Raw genomic sequence first — 21764 nt, 5'->3', positions numbered from 1 at the left:
GTCTTAACATCCAGCGGCTACAGTAACTGTGCATGAAATAGATTTTTGTTGTGCCACTTTGTTGTCTTTATACATCTTGTCTAGAGTATTATGATTTGCTGCCATGTTCAGACCACATAAGGGGGTGGCTGTGGATCAGCTGGTAGAGCGGTCGGAAGGAAGGTTGGTGGTTCATGGCAGCCTACATGTCGGAGTATCCTCGGGCAAGATACTGAACCCCAAATGGCTCCCCGTTCATCGGTGTGTGAATGAATTCCCAATGGTGGCAGGTGGAACCATTTAGGGTAGCCTCTGCTACCAGTATTAATGTGAGTGTGAACGGGTGAATGAGTGCAGTCTGTAGTGTAAATCGCTTTGAGTGGTCATAAAGCAGCTAGAAAACACTATATAAGTGCAGGTCCATTTATAAATGCAGGTGCATGATATCAGCCAGAATAGTGAGGTGAGGTCCTTTGTGAACTTGACCTGCGTGCACATGGATCACGGCCACTTGCACAGTGCTAATCTAGTTCTACAGCATGCAGCCTGTACGGACCCATTTCTACATGGGTAGAAAAGCATGCATTACACCCTCAGGTTGATGTTTTTGCACCCTTAGTTGAAATGTAAATAATAAATGCAATTAACAAGGTGGTAAGGAGCGCAGGGACAGTGTGTCTGTCTCCATCGAACACCTTCTATTTGGTTTATATCTGTGCAGCAATGCAATGTGCAAAAGTAGCCTCAGTAAAGGTTAAAATAGATCAGCTGTTGTTTAGTTATTGCTAGTATGCATTTTGTGGTTTGATAGAGGAAGAGAACAAGTGGAGAAGTGTTTGTTTAATGCACATTTATTCCATCCGACATCGGACTCATCTCTGCCATGCTGACAGAAGATGAATGAATTGTGACAGAGACTGGACACTTTATATACTCGTCATGGCACGGTGCCAGCTGTTTTGGACATTGCAGGTTGCTGAACATTACATACATAATCACCGTGTCATACAGATGAAACATTTATGTGTCAGGTGTAATCAAACTGGTCAGAATGGTCACAACTTATATGGTCAGACTGTCATAGCTGAATGAAGTGGCCAGTGTGTTTGTCAGCATCTTACTTAAATGTAGATAAGAGAGAAAATCTCCAGTCTCTGGGTCTCCAGTCTCTGTAGGGTTTCTTCAGGTCTTTCTTTTTGGTCTTCAGGTCTGTTTCACACGTTTCAACACAATCAAATAGGCGTTATCAGCAGTTAACAGCCGATAAGAATAGGCACGTAGGGGCCTGGATCATCTGCTGGCAGGTTGAGAAGGTCGTTATCAGCCCATTATGACTAGTTAACAATTACCATTTGGGGTCCTTTTTTTAAAAAATTGGCGGTTTAGGGGGAGATAGCAGGTCAACAATAAATGCCACATAGAAGTGGTGGCATCATCTGAAAGCTGTGAACCTGAAGATTAATTTGAGATGCAGGGCAGCACTGTGTGTCAAGTTGTTCTGGTCAAAAATATCTGATTGAAATAACTTAATCAATTAACTATTTATTTATTGAAATCTTAAGGGTCACAACATTAGGGTATGCTTACTAAAGTCCATTTCTAAGTTCAACTATGTCTCATAAGTTGTTGCAGTAATTTTTGGGTTGATACCATTTGTTACAGACATTTGGTGCTGAATAATGCAATTTTATTCATACGGAGAATGGATAAAAATGGTGAGAAATAACCTCCAGAATATTACATCAATATGCCAAGACCTTTGGAACAACATATAATAATCCATGCTTATTATCAATATACCTAGGAAAGCTGCACATCCTCTGAATGCTCTGGGTCGTTTGGGTTAGGTAGTTTGTGGTTGTAAAGTTTCATGAGGCCGTGATTATCCTAGAGGTCACAGCAGCTCATTTTATACAGTGAGGTCGACACTCAACAAGTGCCTTCACTGCAATGAACTGGCTACTACTGATGACTAAATGGCTGCAGTTTCCTCACAATTACAATACAAAATGACTTCTCTAAAGTTATGCAAAAATCTTTCTGGTTAGGTGTTATATCATATAGTTTAAAAAGTCAAATAAATCCACCTAAATGTTGAAAGTCAAGCTGTTACGAGAAAAACGAGAGTACTGGAAGTTATGTTGGTCATGTGAGAACGTGGGGGAAAGTCCTGCCCCCTAAAGAGCAACTTTTCATGCTTTATACCCTTTTTCTTCACTTTCCCCTATCCTTCACGCTTCACACTTCAAAATGTCACTTCTGCCTTCGCCGGTCGTTCATAATTAACACGACCACTAGAGGGCGCCACTTAACAGTACGCAAACAGCTGCCCATTCAGCTGGCTGATAACAACCTACTTGCCCTAATAGCAGGAAAACTGCTGATAAACGGCCAAACAATCTTCTGATAGCATGCGAATAAGGTTCTCAGATACTTTGAATGTATATTTGGTGATAAGAATGAAAAGATTTGGCCTCTGAGTTGAGTTTGCTAGTAATCTGAGTGTTTTGCACAAGATAAATCCCCTCACAGGGATAAAACAAGATTAACTCCACTTACTGACTGTTGTGGGATTTGAAACTGAGACATTATTGTGGTAAAATGTCCTCTCTCCACTGTGCTGCAGCAGGTGTGATGGATTATATCTACATAGTTCACTCTGTTGTATTTTAAAAGTAATGAGTCTTTTTTAATTCATTCTCTGCACCTACAGCACTTTGATCATTTGTTGTGTGAATCACTTGTTATTTCTCTCCAGTAGAGACGCGTTCTAGCTGTGAAATGAGCAGACAAACATACAACAGATCTAAAGCTGTGAAGTCATGCAGTGATGCTCAGTGTGTTTACATAAATTGCCCATCTTACTGTTTCATTTTCACTCAACAGATCCGTGAGCTACTGTTAAATTGTGGAACATTTTACCCACAAGATAATATGAAAATCAATGAAACGCTGCAGACACCCTGCTGTGTTTCTTACCTCGATGTCAAACATGATCAACTCCAGTCGGCCTTGTGGCTGCTGGCTGCAAAAAAATAAAGAGAAAATCATCCCCAAAACAAGCATTATCCCCAGTTTCACATTGCTTCTTTCTTGCAAGAAGAATCCTACCTTTTTAATGAGTTTAAAAAGCTGCATCTCTTATTCTGTGCTCACATACAAAAGCAGAAAAAAGGATTTAATTCAAAGGTTAACCCCAGAAATCTGCTGCAGGATTCGATGGGCTTCAGCGGCCCGAGGGTGACCTCACTCACGGCTTTTACACAAACTCATAATAGAAGAAGAAAACATTTGCAACAACTTGCAATTAGAGAGAGAGAGTGTGTGTGTGTGAGACAGTGACTTAAGCTAATGCAGCCTTAATAGCCACATTAGTGTCTTGCTCTGACTGAATCGTTTGAAGCAACTCAGACTAGAAAATAGGTCCATTAGGTAGCTATAGATCTCACACACACACACACACACACTGGACCCTGAGACACAACAAACCTGCACCTACACACTTTATTCTCTTCCTTTTATTCTTCCCACAAAACACACCACACACACAAACGTGTACTTGCAATTTCCTCTCTTTTGTTTTATGCATAATTTACACACTTTTTCTTCACGCTCGCACGCATGCACACAGGCACGCACGCACAGACAGACACACACACCTGCACGCACGCACGCACGCACGCACTCACACAAGCACGCAAGCACAAACACACACAAACACACACACACACACACACAAAGAGAGCCATATCTTCTCCTGCTGCCATTCAGTGTCATTGAAGACTTTTCTATCAGAGCTAATTTGCTTTTGCTGCATTCACTGTGCGGTGACAGGAGTTTCCTAATGAGACAGAGTGCTCGCAGTAATGGCAGGTGTGGGCCTTGAATCAGAATTACAGTAATGAGATGAGCGGGCCTAATGGTCACAAGCAGAATAATAAGAAGTACAGACGCAGGATGAGAGCCCCAATAATGAGAGTGAAGGCTGGTACATGAGTCAGACGAACAACAAGAGGAGAAGCTGACTCCTGTGAGCTTCACTCTAATGAATGAACAGGAGAAGTAAGAGTTTTTACATCTGCTGATGAATATTCAACTGCTTCAGTCACGTTGCTTATAAGTTTTTGGAGTTAAAGTTTGTTGAGAAGAGTAGAGTATAAAAAAGTGCAGCCTAAACACTCAAGCGGTTTCCTTCACCACCTTCCTGTTGTTTGGTTGTTGAGTTCTGCATTGTGACTAGAAAATGGTTTTATAAATAGTCATCATTAGCAGTGAAGCCACCCTGTTCCAGAGTTTTCCTGCACCGCTCTTGGACAGAAACTTTGGCCTCAGTTATCATCTGCATGTGACGTTTCCGTATAACTGTGGCTACTATATAGCCATTATTCACCTATATGTAAGTGCACCCCAGTGGAGCGAGCTGCAGAATGTATTATTATCTTCCAACACACACGGCAGGCCCACTAAATCAGACATGTTCCTTCACCTGTGCTGCAGAGCATATATTTTTAAAATGTGCACAGATTAGCAATTCATACTCTATAACTCTGCATACTATACTACTTCACACTATTATTCTACATTTACAAATGAGTCATTTCTACAAACAAAATCACAGCAAAAAATATTAAGCCTTGTTGTCCACATTTTAACATGTAAATAATGGCATGTCAAGAGATAATGCTGAGTTTAAAAGGAAGAAATCCAAGTATATCCAAATATCTCCTTTCAGATTCAAATCAAACATGCATTAAAACTAGGGAGCATTTGGAAAAAACTGCCAGTTCGATAATCTATAACGTTAACGTTCAATAAATTGATTAATCGCTACACGCATAAATAGGCAAAATAAAAGATATATACAGCACTATGCAAAAGCCTGTTCTGATAACGGATGCTTTTATTTTGAAAGGACAAAAAGAGACTCGATCCTATCAATCGTAAAACTAACTCACTGAGATTAAACTGTAAAGATAACGTTAAGAAGTTCAATGTTTTATGTTTTAGCCCCCGAAGAGGCATGAGGTTAGTTTTCACACTAATCTTCATATTTAAATGTGTTATGTGTTTAAATAAGTTTTGGATCAAATTAAATTTAGCAATGCATGCTAGCAAGGTTTGATACAGTAAGATAGTTTTGCTCAAATGAATCCCCTTGTATTTCTCTGTGTTTTGTAATTGCAGCTTTCAGTTTGCAAACTGTAGCTTTATCCAACCTAAGCTCAGCTCATTGGCTGATTGACGTACGGCCACAGAAATGAATGCTCAGCGTGTTTCAGTTCAGTGATGCTGATACGCAGTCAGAGATAAAATAAAAAAATACACAGACCGATTTAAAAGTTCCACGTGATGGACCAAATTCTTAATGACCATTCATCGCTCATTGATTAATTATTCCCAGTAATTACCCTAATTAAAACCAAACAGCTCATTATTTACTGCTGTAAGCTGCAGTACCACTGTCCAAACCAGAGTCACAGCTATATTATATTACTTTTCTTATCCCACAATACCTAAATGCAAATTTTGAGCCTTTTCAGTCTCCAAACATTTCCACCAGGCTGAGAACATTGCGGTCTAAAGAAGGCTGCTGGTTTTTAATGATGGGGCTGAAGTTCAGTGATTCAGATGTGCTGTAAACACAGACAGGTCTGGGGATCAGGGACTTGTACTTTGATAACTTTCTCAGTACAAGAGTGTTTGCCAAATTCCATAAATAAACTTGTAGATGTAAACAAAATGCTGCTGCTGTTGGACTTTTGCAAATAGAAGCAGTCGGTGTGGTCAGTGTGTGTTGCTCTCAAGGTCAGGAGACGTATTACCACCCTGACAGCAGCAGCGGTGGACTCAGCCAGGGACCGAGGACATGGCCGGCTGCTGGCAGGCCGCTCAGCCTCACTGGGTCCATCTCGGTGTCCCTTTATAACTTTATTGATCTGGAAGGAGCAGTGGAGCAGACAAGCCTAATACAGTACATGGTGTTGGCCTCTGTTTTCCCTCTGTGCTCATTCAGCAGCAGAACCACCTCTGTGCTGGTGTACAGTGGGAGAATCAAGGGAAATAAGTGGAGCTTCCAGCCTCCAGCTAAAGTTTAAAATAGACTTTTAGATCTGCCAGGGTTCAGAGTGCAATTGAACATGAACTGTAGGACGAGTTTAAACGTTTGACCTGCTTACAGTGACTCATGAATGCATGCTCTGGATAACCTATTCAATGCATAGCAATATTTAATCAAATATGTGATATAACAAGCCTACTTTCAGCTCTGTTGGACCCCCCTCTGCTCCACTTTTCAAAGTAGTAATTCTTCTTCTCTTCTCCCACTCTCCGTATCAGCACACAGGACTTCTCTTTTTTCTTCATCAAGCAGTGGCACTTAAGCTTATTTCTTCTTTTGAAGATTTGTAAAATCAGAAGAACTCAATGGTCAACTGAAAGACTGGGTCTGTCTTAACTTTGGTTTTGGCTCCTTATGGAATATGCAATTCTCAGTAATTCTCAGAAAAAAATGTTGCAGGGAGTTTTTTTTTCCAGTGACGAAGCATCATGATGCTAAAATGCTACTATCAGCCGGCTGGGACTTTAAACTGTGACAAAGACATGGTGTCGTGTTGTTGCAAGTTATGTCGTGTTGTTGCAAGTTATGTCTGCATTTTGTGTATTTTTATGCATAACTCTTTTCTTCTTACCTTACCTTAACCAAGTGGTGTTGTACCTTGGGATGTACCAGCTAACATCAGAAAACAGAACAGAACAGCTTCTCCAAATACAGTTTTCGATCAAACATCCACAAGTCTGTTTGCTAGTAGATGACATCTCAAATAAATATTTTTATTTTATTTCAATTTGACATACAAACTATCCACATTATGCAAAAACTTCAAAAGTTTATCTTTATTTTCATTGATAACTTTATCCTCTGCTCCAGTTTATAAAAGAAGTAATTCTTCTTCTCTCTTCGTATCAGCACACAGGACTTTAGCTTATTTTTTCTTTTGAAGATTTGTAAAATCAGAAATATTCAGTAGATTAGTGTGGTCTCCTGAAAGACTTGGTCTGTCTTCACTTTGGTTTGGCCTCTTATGGAATATGTAATTCTCAGCCCAGTTAAGAAATGTTGGTTTGGTAAAGTTTCTACAAACCACTGAGATGTTGATCTGCTCAGAGTTTTTGTCCAGTAAAGAAGCATTATGATGCTAAGTAGTGTTAGAACCAGGGCTCTTAAACAATCCCACACTCTGGTTCTTTTGTTCTAGTCTTGTTTTTTTACAAAAGACTCAAAACAATTGAATACAGTTTACCATTTATTGAAAGAATAATCGTAATGTCCACGCCGGGATCATCAGTCAGAGTACCAATAAGTTCCAACAGTTATCTTCTGGGTGTGGGCAACACCCTGACAAGAGGTTGGACTTTTTCGTGATTTGTCAATTTAGGATGGTGACACAGTAACCAACCCATTCTGGACACCTTGTGGTTTATGTCTTTTCAAAACTATGGTGTCATGCATGTATGTTTCTTAGTTCCTTTTTTGAAGCCTGTGGTGTCTTGTATGTATGTTTCTTACTGAAATAGCTGTACCCTGATCTAGTTCTAACCAGTTTTCAGGAACAGTTCAATAAGAGGGCATGATGTGCTCTCTTTACCTATAGCCAAATAGAAGAAGTGAGCCTTGCTTCACTTGTCGACGTTATCCAAAAACTTCAAAAGTTGCTGTTTATTTTCATTGATGAATTCATCCTCCAACTTCCACTGCAGGATCTGACTGTGACTATCTGTGAGACAAAAATGATACAGTAAAAGTATTGAACGTTCCTCTAACATAAGTAAAGAAAACAGCTTTATATGAGACAAATACCTCAAAGTTGTTCCTGGATACAATGATTTAGTAATTGTACTTCCACCTCTGGATATGTAAATACTCATCCTACAGCTTGATACATGTGAGCAACTTTACAGTCCCTGCTCCATCCAAACATGTCATGTTATTATTTAATGTCAGCAGCTTCAGTGTACTTGCTGTACATTTCCTGCTGGCTCTGCATAAAACTTTGGCTACGACTTATATTGTAGAATAAGGCTACAGTATGTCAATTATATTAGTGCTCCTTCAGCAATAACACACATCCACTTCTGATGATGAAGTAGCAAATAAATCGTCCCAAATGGCCTCCACCTCCCCTCACTCTCTCACTCCATCCATCCCTCCTTTTATCTCCTCCTGAGGTGACTTCCTGTTAGCAGAGCAGCAGATTTGGTCCTGAACTCACAACTGATGGACTCCACAAGCCAGTCTTCTTTTAGATTTAGCACCAGTGGATCATAATTCATTTAACACCAATTTGTTGATATTGGATAAGATATTCTTGTACATCAATCATTGTAGAGATTTGCTCCCATTCAGCCACAAGAGCATTAGTGAGTTCAGCCTCTGTGACCACCGTCCACCTCTGTCTAATATCATATTGTGTCAGACCTGTCAGAACTAAACAACCTGCACCTTCAGCTGTCAAACTGACCATGCTGCTTCACTCTGTATCACTGTATGTAGAGTTATTAGAGCGACAGCAGCCGACAGTGTTGGCGATCATGTTGTTTAGGCTCTTCTGAGCTTGTGTTTAGTTCTGTTTCCTCCGGAGACTGAGCAGTAAACATCCCTGGTGGCAGACTGTAGGACTGACTGACCAGTTTACGGTAGTATGATTAATAAAAACTGCCTGTCAGTGGTTAGAGATATATTAATTTGACTGCAATAACAAGTTTCCTCTGAGCTGCTTGCTGGTTTTGTTTCCCTCTCTTGTGGTTAAGCTGGTAGTAACCCCCATGGGAGAATTCAGCTGGTGTTTTTCTTTTCTTAACTGAATAAAACTGGATTCTTTGTTTGACGTTGGAGAGCATGAAACTGGATTTTTGATTGTGTGGAATCAGGCAGTTTGGACTTTTTTGATGCACATTTCTTGTTGCATCCACACATCAAATTATTCCTCCTCATCCACACGTTTTTCCGTCAACCAGCAGTGCAAAGTGAGCTGTTGTTGAGATTGAAATTGGAGTAGTTTTCTTGCTGTGTTATTTGTGTTTTCATGCTTGATTACAGTTTGTGCTTGAAAACGTTCTTGTCATACTCTGACTTGATCAGCTACACACCGCTGATGAGTGATCGGGTTTCTCAAGAGTCAATGTTCCATTTCATCCCAAAGGTGCTGGGTGGGCATGAGTTCCAGGTTCTGTTCAGTCAAATTCCTTGACACCAAATGGGGAAATGTCGATGCTTTTCTGTTTATCTCATTGATTGTACACTGTGACATAGACCAGGGCAATTAAATGATCGCGATTAGTGATCGCGATACATTTCAGGTGGATTACGGTGATCAGCTGAGATCTTATTTACTTGATCAAACCTGTCGGAAATGTGTGTGACAGCAGCCAATCAGAGTCAACCTTTTCCTGTTCCACTACTGTTTGTAAGTTGCCGGAGAATTAAACAGAAAGACCGAATGTGGAGCTAAACGTGGAGCTGAGGGCAGCAGATAGATGTCAGCCATGACTTGGAGCAATAAACCAGAAGAAACAGGTGAATGTTGGGAAAGAACAAAGGGAATTATAATCTATCCACCACTGTATCAAGAGAAAACTAATATTCACAGCACGGCAATTCACACACAGGTATGGTGCATTCAATAGAGTCAGTGGCTATGGTGCGTTTTAGATCATGGGGCATATGAAAACTTACAGAGACACAAGTTATTACTGAATGAAACTTAGTTCAAAAAACAAGTTAACAAAACATTAGCAGCGTGGGCTCTCTAACAACAACAAATCTGTTTAATCATTTGAATCATTTCAATAAAATATTGAACTAATCAGTAGTCTCTTTTGTTTTCAGTACAGATGCTTTAAAATGGCAGTTAAAAAAAAATTGTGATAATAATTGAGATCGGTATGAAAAAATACGGTCCACGGTTGTAAAAAAATGACTGCAGTTTCTGTGGATTTCTGTTGTAAAACCACTGAGCTAGTTTTAGGGCAAAAAACGTCTGGTAAGTTGTTATAAAAGACAGTTTTAAACAGTTAATAAATGTATGTAAATGCTAGAAATTAAGTAGTTACAAGGGTGACTGCCACAAGTTATGTAAAAACACAAGTTATGTTCAAAAACGCGATTCACGTAAATTACGTAAAAAAACGTAACTTATGTTAAAAATGGTTTACTTTTGTTTTCACACGGGACGTGAGCCCCTCTCTCCTGGTTGAAACTCTGCCGCTTGTCCACCCTTTTAAACTTTGCTTGTCAATCACAAATTGTACGGTGTAATACGGAGACATAGCTCGGTCTTCTCTGCCTGTACACGCAACCTATATTCACGTTTTGACGGGAGAACAGACTTCTGCAGTCGCCCCCTGCTGGCCGTTGAAGGGCAGGTTGAAGACACTTCACAATGGCTTCACGGTTAGATCCAGTGACTGCCAGATCTCTCGATATGTTCACATTGAGTTAGTGCCTTTTGTATTCAAAATATATTGTCATTCTGATATTTTACCATTCCTAATACATTGCATTCATTAGTATTAGCCAGTAACACAGGGAAAGCCAAATATCCAAGATGTCTTCTGCTCAGCCCACTGTATCTGATGGCATTTCCTCACCATGCATCAGTTTGTCCTTTTGATTCTTACAGCGTTTGAGCCTGTGGTTAGGAAACACCTCTTCATTAGTATTCTACCCATGTGTCAGTGAGTGATGGTATTAACATTTCTCTGCATTTCTTTCTGTTTCATTCTCAATATTTTCTCTGAGCTCAGATTCCAATTTCCTCTTTATTTGCACGGTGTTATCTCGTGCCACAGCGGCAATTGTAGTCAGTTCCACAAAGCATCAGGCTCCTCGACTGTCTGTCTAATTAGTTCAGCGCTTTTTTTCGTAACGACGGCTGGTTTTCTGCCAAAGTGCCAGAGCTGCTAAAAACAGTCGATGAGCTTCTTTTGGCTGCCGTCGGCTGTGTTTTCCTCTTTGTGGTTCAGTTTGTTGAAGGTAGGTCGTCCGATTTGGGTTTTATGAATAACTTACCCAAAACTCTGGCAGCCGCCTGTTACTCACACTGCAGATTCTCAGTGTGCTTAATATTTTCTTTATCTCTCATTAAAGAAAGTCATTTTCAAATATGTATTAGTGCCAGTAGTGATTATATTTCTAAAGACACATTTGTGTGTGTGTGTGTGTGTGTGTGTGTGTGTGTGTGTGTGTTTACATGTCTGTGTTGTAGCGATAGAAGAAACACTTCTGTTGCCAAAATTCATTTTCTTGGCTTTTATTTATCATTTGATTGGCACTAATGCACACACTCCAATAAACACACATGAGCTGTACTGTGTTTACTGTGTTTTTTACACCTGTCTGAACAACAGTGTGTATTTTTTACAGTGTGTGTGTGTGTGTGTGTGTGTGTGTGTGTGTGTGAGAGAGAGAGAGAGAGAGATAGAGAGACCATGAGACATTGATGTAATAAATCAAGAGCTCTTCATATTCTGCTTTTCATAAACCAAGTAACTACTACAACCTCTGTGAATGAGCAACATTATACAGTGAAATGTATATAAATCTGAAACTGTAGAGACTAAAGAGACACAAGATGGTTAGTTTTGGAGTTAATGATGAAATATAAACATTGGGCCTCATTCACGAACCGTTCTTAATAACAAATTTGTTCTTAAGTCCTACTTACGAAGATTTAACGAAGATTGTGGCATTCATGAATTTTTTTCTAATCCAGGATTTTTCTTAGGTAAGAACAAATCCTACGAACACTCAGGAGTACTCTTAAGCACATTTCAGTGCTGACATGTTGGCATGGTTGTGTTGTCTTCTTTTGTTAAGTTCAATAAAATACATTACAGTGAAATTTCCATCATATTTATGTATTATTTATTTATTTATTCATTTCATTTTTTTTTTCATTTTTCATTGTAATTAAATTAAATGTGCCAACGCTTTAAAATGAATCAAGTAAATTGGAAATCATGCCATCCATTAGTGATACCACCCTATTTATAGGTGGCATTTCTCCATCCACGGCCTACAAAACAATGGCATATATATTGCTGCTGCAGGAGGGCTCTGTACGTTCTGGTTCTGTTGCAAGTCGGCTCTGCAGGGCTTCATATGTGATAAAAATAAATAAATAAATAAAATCAAGGCAAGCTTGCAACCCAAATTGTTTGTGTTGTTGCAACCTGCACTAAGGCTGCTAAATTTAATTTTCTTCCTCCGAGTGATCTCCTGCAGCAGAACTTCTAGTTCTGAACTGCTTAAGTTTTTTTTTCTTTTTAACTGTATTCCAATGGATTTACGCTTTGCTTTAGGCATTCTGTTGCTGTTTCCCCTGTGTGGTGTCTACACACGGCCCTGCAGTCATTTTTATGGGCCCTTTTATGGGCATTAATGGGCGGTTACCTATGCTAATCCTATGTTAATTAGACTCACCTGGCACGCCCGCTCTATTTACAAGGAGATGGCATTCATCAATTTAAGAACACGTCTGCGAACAATTCAGCGGCTTAATAACACGTTGATGAATCTGACGTAGCGTATTCTTAGAAATCTTCTTAAGAAGGACTTAAGAAAGAATCTAAGAAGATTCTTAAGAAGATATTGGTGAATGAGCCCCAATGTTTGTTGGGATTTTTTGGTTTCTGACACTTTTGGATAATTAACATTATGCTGTTCCTTAGAAACGAACCTAACGGGAGGGTTAAAGGAGATAGATATAGTCAGGCGGCCTAGGAACAGATCTGAGAAGAATGGGGACACGCCAGACAACAGCACCAAATTATTTCCACACACTCTCCATCACCATAGCTTTTAATTTTTGGTGGGAGCCACTTCATCAAGATTGCGGATCGGAGATGGCAGCCATATAAAATCTGTGAGAACCAATATATCTTCTAAGCCACTTAGAAGGTGAATCTTGGTGTCAAAATATATTTTTTTTTGTGTCAAGGAATCCATTAAAGCTGTTGAAATGGCACTAGATGATTATTTGATCAAATAGATATGTTCATTTTGGCCATGTATTTATGTCATTTCCAACTCAGTTTTCAACCACTTCCTAAGCGGTCGGACATATATTAATATAGGTCATATTCAGTACATGTATTCTCTAGTGATATTCTCAATAGCTTTAAATGATTCCTTGACCCAGTAAATGTAGATTTTGACACCGAGATTGACCTTCTAAGTGGCTTGGAAGATATATTGGTTCTCATAGATTTTATATGGCAGCCATCTCCGATCCGCAATCTTGATGAAGTGGCTCCCATCAAAAATTTAAGCTTTTGGTGATGGAGAGCATGTGTAAAAAATTTGGTGCTTTGGTCCGGTGTGTCCATTTTATTTTGCTAAGCTGCCTTACTAATAGTTTGACCTCTGTGTCCTGTTCTTAAATCTTCTTAATTCTGTTTTTCATTTATTTCCTGTCAGTTTGAAACCCTGTTGCTCAACATGAAAACTGGACGATTCTTCAGAAACCGAGGATCAAAATATCAGCTCACAGCAACTATGTTAGAGTTGAGGTTGGTAGAGATTACAGCCATTGGTGCTAGCTTAGGCTGATAAACATCCGAGGGTTTGAGGCTGCCTCGTCAGCTAACTCTTTCATCAAACACAAAGTTGCAGTCGCCTCAGTATCTCTGGATCTGTATGCTGCAAGCAAACCTCTGAGAAATGAGCTCTAATGTGGGATTTCAGCCTTAATCTCCTAAATGAGCGTAGATAACTTAATAATGGCAAAAACCTCCACACGGCCTCGTGGCTCTCTCCTGCTGTTTGTCGACTCTGCTGCAGCAGGACGTGTGCTCTAAATGTCAGGGCAGTTTTTCATTCGTCATCTGTGTTGAAATGAATTCCGGAGGCCGACTGTGTGGCAATAACAGCAGCCTGATCTGCTGCTTGGCTTTGCTTTTGTGTGCTAATGCCCCCCTGAGGAGGCCCAGTAGGTCTGTGTGAGCAGCTCAGACATGTTGATGTCGTACCAACAAGCTCGGCTCATATCTGAACTCCAGGAGATCTCAGCTTATGGTTCACTGTAAAAAGTGTCTCTTGAACATTTCTTAGACATGAACTGACCAAGAAGAGCTGAGCTGCTGTTAGTTAGGTCTCATAGAATGAGAGACATTTAATTATTCTGTTCCCAAACAAACCTTTAAAGAAGCCTGTTTAATGTATAGAGGCAGTGGCCTTGGACCTGCTGCAGCCTCTGCATCAGCATTTTTATTTCTAAAAGGACTTTTATCAAAATGTAATGATTTTTTTCTGATACTGTAATGTTATTAAGTCTTGTGAAATGATTTACTATACTATCACCATAATTTTGGTTTGTATGCCTAGGTGCAATTAAAGTGTTTAACCATTGACATTATAGTGATGGTTGTAGCTAAGGATGGCCGTTTGGAAGAAACCTGCCGACTGGATTATCTATGATGTTAACGATCAATTAATCGATTATTGCTGCATGCAGACATGGGCAAAATATATATATATACATTACTGTGCAAAAGCCTGTTTTGATAACTTTTGATAAGGAACGCTTTTATTTTGAAAGGACGAACAGAGACTTGATCCTGTCAATCGTAAAATGAACTCAGTGAGATTAAACTGTAAAGATAATGTCAAAGAGTTCAGTGTTTTATATTTTAGTACCGGAAGAGGCATGAAGTTTGTTTTTTTACAGTAATCTTCATAATTAAATGTGTTTTGTGTTTAAATAAGTTTTGGATTAAATTAAACTGGGTGATTAATGCTAGCAATGTTTGATATAGCAAACTAGTTTTTTTTTTCCAATTAATCCTCTTGTTTTTCTGTGTGTTTTATCCTTATTGCAACTTTCAGTTGCAAACTGTAGCTTATACATTTTCCATGATTTTCTTGATAATAACCAAAATCATTATCAAGAAAACCATGGAAAATGTCTAGATATCAACTCTTAAACTCTTTTGAGCTGTTTTTGTTGTTATATTTATATTTGTCCAAACAAATGTACCTTTAGTTATACCAGGTAGGGCTGCACAATTAATCAAATTTTAATCGTGATCACGATTTTGGCCACCACGATTAAATTAACCTGATCGTCGGCGATATTTCCATTTTAAAATGCGGGCTCTCCTGCATATCTAATCAAGCACCTTCTACACCAGTATAGTCCACCAACCACCAGGGGGCAGGGCTGTTTTCCTCCCCTGAAAAAAGCCTGGTTGCTGATTGGATAGAACGATAAGCAGGATGTGACGTAGTACTCGACGCCACAACAACACGCACCATTTGTAAAAGCCGGTGAAGCAGTGTTTCCAACTTAGCGACTTTGTTGCTATATTTAGCGACTCTTCAGACCCCCATAGCGACTATTTTTCAAAAAAGCGACTGGCGACAAATCCAGCGACTTTTATTACTGGAGTCTTTTGGAGAATCGTTCTTACTCTTCTTAACGAGCTTCAGACCCCCGCGGCTCGTTAAGAAGAGTAAGAACGAGAGGAAGTGGCACAGTCCTGCTGCAGCAGTCTCTCCCAGCTGCAGAGCCTAAGGGAATGTTATCCCCTTAGCGTCCAGTCTGCAAATTGCTAACAGGCTAACAGTTAGCTCTGTAGCAGTACAGTGTGTATGTGCTCCATGTGGTCCATATCGCCCAGCCCTAATCACCCCTAATTTAACACACAGTTGTGACTAATGTCCTTTTAGTTTTTTCTTGTTTTGCAGGTAGACACATGTAAGCACATATCATTAATGTGTGTTGAGAGGTTTTTCTGACACGTATACCATCAGACTGTTGGTTGTATTCGTTAATAAGCCACAGTCATAAAATCTGTTCTTCCACTTTGAACAAAAGGCTGAATTGTGCTTCCCCTCTTCATTTAGCGCTCTGTGTGATGGCTCTTGATGAGTGAGTCGAGTTTTCAAACTATTGTGCAGCAGACAGCTTGACTGTGCTCGTGTACTGCAGAACATTAGGAGTATAACTCAGCGGATATGAGCCCATGGTGGCATTATGCTTTAGTGGACATACAATGACAGACACAATTTGCCATGGTGGGATTTGATTTCCACAGTGATCACAGAAAATATCGTTGGACAGCTTAATTAGTTTCATTCAGCTTCGTGCTGTGGACTGCGGCTCCTATGGTTTACTGATAACACTGCAGAGGGACACTCATTCTCTCACTTTTCATTCCTGCCTTTTTTTTTTTTTTTTGCTTATCAGAACAGCGAGAAAACTGGAGAAGTGAAGATTAAAATCCTCTTAAATTTAATCAACATGATGGAAAAAATCCAACACCAGCAGAGACACGACTTGATGCGAATGGCAGTTTACACGAACATAACAAGATACCAAACACAACAGATAAATAGGTCTCTGAGATAAGGAAAATAAATGCATATTATGTCATCCTGGACAGATTAATTCCGCACTGAGCATGTGCAGTAGGCCGCAGGATGTATGACACTGTCACACTCGCAGGAATAGCTTCGTCTCGTTGTGCCCGGGGGAAGAACAAAATTATCTCTGCTCCATTCTCCTCTGTTGAGAATACAGACGGGGCAAACAAATGTAAAACATTTTACAGGGTTAATGTGATGAAAGCAGGAGAAAACAGCTGCAGGACAGGAGACAATAATGATATTAATATCATGTTTTATCTGTTAAGGGCTTTAAAAGGTACTCAAAGGCACTAGAAACAGAAGCAAGAAACAGTTTGAACAATATCAAAATCCACAGTAACTAAGAACAGTACGAGAACAGTATGTGTATTACACTGTTTGTTCTTTTTGACAAGTTTTATCTTTTATTTTATGTTTTTTTTCTCTCTTTTTTGGTCAATTGAGGGTCACTTTTTTGTCATTGTTATAATGACAGCAAGCAGTTCTGGCTGTTTATAGCTGTTTGGTTCTGTCAAATTTTTGACTTCTGGTATTTTTGGCATCGGACTGTCTTCTTAAAGAAGACAATCCAGGCAAGCTGCTTGATATATAAATGCCGCCTTTACTAGGGTTTGTCACATCTAATTCTTTTGTAATGTTCGTTATACTTTTATATATTTTTTCAGAAAAAGATTAGCCTATTTTATTTCATAGGCTATTTTCATTTAAGATATTGTTTATTTAAATGTGCACCTTATGGAGCTGTGATTTAAAAAAAAAAAAAAATACTTTCGCGAAAAAACTGCCCAAAATTTTGCATTGAAGTGAATGGGATGGCTGAAAAAAAATTAGCAAAAAATAAAAATAATTGGAGATTTTCAAACGTCTACCTCTCCGGCATAATTTCACCTAGAGACTCCATTTAAACTTCAAACAGTAGACACAAGTCTTGTGTATTGGTGTATCAATGCACGTTTCGATAGGTCATATAGTTTTTTGACTGACAGACTGGAATTTCTAGCCTCAAACAGAAAGCATTTTGGGCAAAACCATAATACCTATCATTGAGCCAACTTCATTTTGAGCGTCCTGAGTTCTTTCTGAACAGCCACATATGTTTTTTGTGAAGAAAAATGAAGAAATGGCTTTTTAAGAGCGATCTGAAAAACTGTTAAATATGCGTTTCTACAAAAATCTTCCTGCATTTTTAATATGGGAGTCAGTGGGGCTGTTGGTGCATCTTGGTGGCGCATTTGCGCCTCCTACGCCCAAACTATAACTCTGACAGCTTTACCAGAGGATTGTGAGTGAGAAGACAAATTCTCCTACGTTTCTATGTATAAATTATTTCTGTAGAGTGGAATTTGCGGCCTGGAGTGCAGTTTTCAAAATATTTTTTTGGCAATTTTTTCTCTCCCTCTACGCTCGCAATGATGTCACACACTGTAACACGAACATTCCGTGAAATACACACCCATTATAATCTCAGAATTTCTCCAAAAATGATCATGGTCATTGAAAGAATATTAAAAAAATATATGACCTATCGAAACCTGGATTAATACACCAATACACAAGACTTGTGTCTACTGTTTAAATGGAGTCTCTAGGTGAAATTATGCCAGAGAAGTAGACGTTTGAAAATCTCCAATTATTGTTCTTTTTCGCTCATTTTTTTTTTCCGGCCGTCCCAATCACTTCATTGCAAAATTTTGGGCAGTTTTATTTGGGCAGGGTTATTTGGTGTTACCTAAAAAGTCAGTATCTGGGCCAATGTTATGTTGGTTCAGTGTATCCCTAGTTGGCGTTATGAAAAGTATGTGTACTAAATGCAGATCTTCTGGTTTGGTCCTTTAAGAGCAGCAGCAGCTCAGTGGCTCAAAGCGGCTCAGACACACACCAGCACTCAGAGTTATGGATGAACCTCCAGAGTTGTGGCACTGAGGCTGACGTTGAGATATGGTGGATGGTGAACTGACGGTGCTGCAGCACTCACAGGCTGTCTGGATGTCACACTGCATTGACTGGGTAGTCTGTTATGTGACTGACTGACTTACTGCGGCTATATTGCAAAGATTAGTCCACTGAAAAACCTGGATCAGTTGACATGAAATTAAATTTGCATCAAGCACCCAAACCAAGAAGCTGCTCGTTTTCTTTATGCCGTCCGCGTCCTCCTTCACCTCCGACACACCGACTCCAGCCTGTACCAGCTCATTAAACAGAGGATGTCAACAGCCCACCACTCCACCGGGAACAGGTTTGAATCTGTAGCTTACAAACCAGGATTTAATGAAGAATCTGGATATCCTGGATATTAGTTTCTCCAGGCTGCTGGCTTCACGTGCAACTATGTAAAAACATGGCATGGAAACCTCCCTCTTGTTCTCTACATATTTGGAACCCCATTCATCACAGTATGGGGGAGTTCATGGTCTATTTATTGCATTTTTGTGTTATTTAGATATAACTTTTTATAGCGATCATATCTAAACAGCTCATTAGCGTCATTGACCGCCTTCATGATACAAGAATTACACAAATGAGCTTTTCTATTCAGATTCTGAATGCAAACATTGGTCTCACACTTCAATCATCCACCCAAACTTCTTCTATCTTTTTTAAATTAACCTTCCTCTTGTGTTAGAGTCGCCACTGACCCATTTTAGGTTTTAAATGCATAAAAGTACCACACAACTTTTGCTTATTGCATCAAGGCTTTTTGACTATGTCAAGAACCTCTATTTAAACAAAATAAAACAAATCAATCATCAATCCTTCAATTTCACAAAGTCATAAAATTCCCTGGCGAAAATTATTATGTTTGTGTTGTTTCAATTAGAATATAAGATTATAAAACAATATTTAAATAAACTTAAATGTACTTGAAATATTGACCCGCAACACAATAGATGTTACTATATTTAATATTAAAATAAAGCACTAGGTCTTCTACTAACCCTCAGTAATAGTCAGGTAACATCACAACCTTTTTTTATATAATTCTCTTGAGATTCGTTTTACCATTTTTCAAAAATTGAAAACGAGGGGTATGCTGTCAAAAAGGCGCACAAAAATATTAAAACTAATCTTTTAATATATAAGGAAGCCTACCAAGGTCACCAAGAGGTAAGAAACACATCGGATGGGAAATCATTGTTTTAAGGGTATTTTATGGCGCATTTAAGGGTCAAACCGACCTGTTAACATAGGAGATAGGTACAGAAAGCTAACAGAAGGGGAAGGTTGAGAATTAAGTGTCAGTGAACATCAAGCTGCCATTGAAATATTATTATTTTCAAAAGTGCTTCACCATTCAGTGATGTAGTTTCAATGGAGTCAGCAATTTTGGAGAAATATTGTTGATATTTTTCCCAAACAGAAACACCTCCTGTCAATGCTGCTTTTTTTTTACAATCCTTCTTGCTGCCTTACGGCCTGTCCCCTGTCCTGTCCTGTCCTGTCCTGTCCTGTGCATGAATGTGGCTATTTGGCTGGAATAGTGTTGTGTGGTTTGGTCTGAGCCACTTTGTTTGGTTTCCATCCACAGAGCCAGGGCTGTGTGTGGACGCTGGAATCTGAATGGTTTAAATGCTCTCAGCAACTCCTGTATCTGTCCATGGTGATGACAGTAGGGTTAAGATCAGGGCTAGAGGGTGGTTATAGTTAATGAAAACACAACATTGATTTATATTTCCCATTCTGCCACATACAGGACACATTGCAGTCTGTATCAGCAGTATATTGGGCATAAATAATCAGGAAAATCTCCATTATGAACCCAATTATGAGTTGACACAGTCCCCACAGACCTCAAAGTCTATTTTGTTGATGAATTTGCTCCTAATGACATCATTTCATTATTTTCTGTTTCTGTTTAATTTGTGCTTATTAAAAAAATGTATTGGGGTCCCAGTTGCAACCAGTTTAATTGATAAAACACAATAAATAGATCAAGTATTTGCCGTGGGTCCTTGTGTGCTCACACACTAATCTTATTCTTTCTTAGAATAATAATGATCTGTTATTTTTGTTCAGATGACATTGATGGCTATGATGCTTGTTTCTTTATCCAGTCAGTGCCATGTATGTACAGTTGCAAGAAAAAGTTTGTGAACTCTCTGAAATGACCTGGTTTTCTGCGTTAATTTGTCATAAAATGTGATCTGAGCTGCATCTGAGTTCCAAGTATAAACAACCACAATGTGCTTAACCTAATACCAGTTCCAGTGATTCCTTCTTTACTTATACTGGAGTTACTCTTTTTTTTTTTTACTTCACTGAGCTTTCTGCATAGTAGCCAAAGTACTAAATCATCTCCATTTGATGGACTGGTGAATACCTAAGGTCTTTGAGGTTACTCTGTAACCCCTTCCAGTCTGATGCAAATCAGTTTTTTACAGGTCAAAGTATCTCTTAACCTCACTCATCTCATTTTATTGTTAGGACTCCAAATTTTCTAATTCCTGACTCCAATTAGCTCTTAATGGAGTCATTAGCCGAAGGGTTCACTTACTTTTCCACCATCACTTTGAATGTTTAATTGATGGGTTCAATAAAAGCATGAAATATTATAATTGTTTGTGTGGTATTAGGTTAAGCACGTTGTGTTTGTCTATACTTGGGACTTTGATGCAAATCAGATCACATATTATGACCAATTAATGCAGAAAACTAGGTGATTTCAGAGGGTTCCCATTAGGCCTGTCACGATACTTATTATATCTACTTATCGTTTGATATATACAAATGGACTTTTTTTTTTTGCTGGACTCAATATATTGTTGTTTACATGCATGAATTTTTGTGCTTTTGTGTTTAAAGTAAAGCTGCAAATGTTTGACAGGCAGCACGATTTGCCGAAAAAAAACTGTTTTTCCCAAGCAGGAATTCCAGCTGTTTATGTTATTTAATAATAAAATGATATAAAACATAATGTTTGCAATGTTTTGGTAACAGAGCCTGAGAGTCAATTTTATTTGTTTTAGTTGTAGTTTATTTATTTATGTTTTATTTATCTAGGATATTTTAGTATTTATTTTCAACATTTCAATTCAATGTTTAGTATTCTCAAGATTTAAAAAATCATTGTTGTGGAGAAGGATGAACTTTATGATTATGCTCTAATATGGTTATAAAACTAAAACTACATCAATACAATGACACTATCGATCATAGTGATACTTTCCGGGAAAATATATCGTCCTAAAAAATGTTATCATGACAGGCCTAGTTCACATCCTTTTTCTTGCAACTGTATAATATGTTGAAGGCTGAGGGTTGATTTGGAGTAAATTGGTTGTGTATCCTATGGTCTATGTCTAGTACCATCAGGTTGAATGCACTTATTGTGCTTAAGTCGCTTTGGACAAAAGCGTCT

The 21764-nt window shown here is 38.8% G+C and overlaps 1 protein-coding gene across 2 annotated transcripts in view; it reads left to right on the top strand.

The window, feature by feature from the left end:
* si:cabz01090165.1 (uncharacterized protein LOC100333421 homolog) overlaps positions 1-21764 on the top strand; it is a 533531-nt gene that overhangs the window by 288866 nt on the left and 222901 nt on the right. The window lies entirely within an intron of this gene.

This window comes from Centropristis striata, chromosome 4, assembly GCF_030273125.1.
Source record: "Centropristis striata isolate RG_2023a ecotype Rhode Island chromosome 4, C.striata_1.0, whole genome shotgun sequence".
Taxonomy (NCBI): domain Eukaryota; kingdom Metazoa; phylum Chordata; class Actinopteri; order Perciformes; family Serranidae; genus Centropristis; species Centropristis striata.
Note: the sequence above shows the minus strand (reverse complement) of the source record. Positions and strands in the feature narration are given on the sequence as shown.